Raw genomic sequence first — 2,376 nt, forward strand, 5'->3', positions numbered from 1 at the left:
TGGCGGTCGTCTGGCTGGAGCCGGGTAGACTTGGCCGGGCTCGGCAAGACGCCCCGGAGGCGACCCCTAGCCGGCTGCGCGGGGCGGGGCGGGCGGGACGAGCCGGCCGGAGAGTTGTGCGCTGCTCCTGCGTTTTCCATTGCCGGCGGTCGAGAGAGCGCGCCGTGACTCTTATCTTTAGACAGACAAATCTGGAAAGCAAAACTCAAGTGAATTGCACTTAACTAGGCAAGGAATTACAAAGTATGGATCATTTTTGGCAGGCGGGAGAGAATCATTTTTTCTCCCCCATGTAATGACATGACAATCAGATTGACTTGTACTGCCTGGAGAGTTTGACTTCACAGAGCAGAACAGCAGTGGGAGTTTGATTGGTTCTGAACTGATCAAGATCTGGGCTGAGTAAAGGCAGCTAAGCCTGTCCCGTAGTCTTCATCAATCCCTGTGGCCAGCCTGCCCTCAGTGTCGAAAATGAGTAGCTGTGGGCTGCAGCCACCAAGATCCAGATCAACCAAATTACCAGAGTTCATAACTGAGAAGTTCGGGCCAGTGTGGGAAGAACCTCAGAAGATGGCAAGCTCTGCAACTCAGGGTGAGGCCAGCCTGCCCAAGGTGCCCACCACCAGCGCCTCTGCTGTGGTGCCACTGGCACACACGGGGTCCCGGTCTACAAAGTGCCAGCAGGAGCAGAGCAAAGCTGGGCTCCTGCAGGTCAGGGTGGGCAGCAGGCTTCTGTGGCAGCTTCATAATGGCAACAGCCAACACCAGCCACTTGCTTCTGTGTCATCGTGTCAATATCTGTGACATGACCACCCAGGAGGGGTATAAAGGCAGTGCACAGTGATGGGTCCTGCATTCTGAAGGAGTATCTGGGAGAGGAACAGACACGTCTGGAAGGGATGAGTTCCTACTTGGCTCACACCAATAAGAAGCAACCTGCTGGCGAGAAACGGAACAAGATGAGCTTCTGCAAGGATGGCAATAAAGTGGAGCATGCCTCCAGACATTGCTGCAGCCAATGTTGGCACTGAGTAGGCAATACCCAGCACTGAGACCATCTCGGGGCTGTCTCCACGTGGGACTGGTGACTGTGATGACATTTTTTATCTGCCACCTCACTCCTGCTAAGGGGCAATAAGAGCACTGGGAAGTGGCAGATGCAGAGTGTGACCTGCTTTTCCTTTGCCCTTCAGTGGAAGTTGCTGTCTGGCATATAGAGGCCACATGTGTACAACAGCTCCTGGTGCAGAAGGTGTGATGACTGTTGTGTTCTTCCTCTTTCTGTCCAGCTCAGTCTAGAGATCCTTTGACTCTTCCCCTCCACAGGAAGCAGGAAACTCACCTCAAATTTCTCTACTGTGTATCCACTGTGCTTCCTGCAAGTGTGGTATCACTTGTGGTAGGTGCTGTCATATCTCAGGGCTGATCCTAGTCTCTAGAAGCTTCTGTATTCCATGAGGATGCTTTTTGGGAAAAAGTAGCTGTGTGGTGTTTTTGGAAGGCAAGGGGAGGTAGAGAACAGGGGAGCTCCTTTCCAGAGCTATTCCCACTGCCCTGGCTTGTGCCTCTGAACAGTGGGAGAGGACACCTGATAAGCTCTGTCCCTAGATTGGACCCCCTCCAGCTCTTCCTCCAGTCAACCCATAATCCTTCAGCCCTTCCTTTCTCTTCTATTTGCAGGGGGTCTGGATTCCCACCTTGGGCTCCTTTGATATCATCTCCAATAAAATCAGGACTGAGGATTGGGACCATGACTCTGCGGTGGCCTGTGTTTCACCTGGCCGGGAACTTCATAGCTATGTACCACTTCAAGTCTGACAAGGAATCCCTGCCAGATAGGAGGTGGATAAAAGCCTTGCTGGCTGCATGGACAGGGCAAACAAGACTATCACCTCCTTTCTCAAAAGCAAACTGCTCCCTCCCACGTGCACATCCAAATATAGGTCCATTCTGGGTGATAACTGCAAGAAACAGTTTCAGGGAAGCACTGCTGGGAAGGCAACTGTATGACCAAATCCATTCTTCTCATTTTTCACAAGGATCGGAGCCCCTGAAATACACTGAGGTGGCTGCAGCTGCCTCTGTGACATGGCAGAGAAGGAAGGCCTGCATCCAAAACACCGTGTCCCTCATCTCCAGCTGCCTGCAGAATGGGGAGAACATTGCCTTTGTCCTGAAGGATGTAGGAGTGCTTTTCATTGATGAAATGACCTTTGATAAGAAATTCTACTATGACTTTCTGGAGAAGTTATCTGGAAAAGAGAAATTCAGAAAAGTTGCTTTCAAGATGAGGTTTCAGTTTGTCCGTGGCCCAGGCAGTCTCACGACCCTTGCTGTGCCTGCACATGGTTCACCAGAACCTGGCCAGATACTCAG

General features: G+C 51.8%; 1 pseudogene; it reads left to right on the top strand.

Annotated features, from left to right (window-relative positions):
* Positions 1 to 899: 899 nt before the first annotated feature.
* Positions 900 to 2,376, top strand: part of LOC110391939 — an 11,444-nt pseudogene continuing 9,967 nt past the window's right edge.

Source organism: Numida meleagris, unplaced genomic scaffold (genome assembly GCF_002078875.1).
Source record: "Numida meleagris isolate 19003 breed g44 Domestic line unplaced genomic scaffold, NumMel1.0 unplaced_Scaffold649, whole genome shotgun sequence".
In the NCBI taxonomy this organism is placed as follows: domain Eukaryota; kingdom Metazoa; phylum Chordata; class Aves; order Galliformes; family Numididae; genus Numida; species Numida meleagris.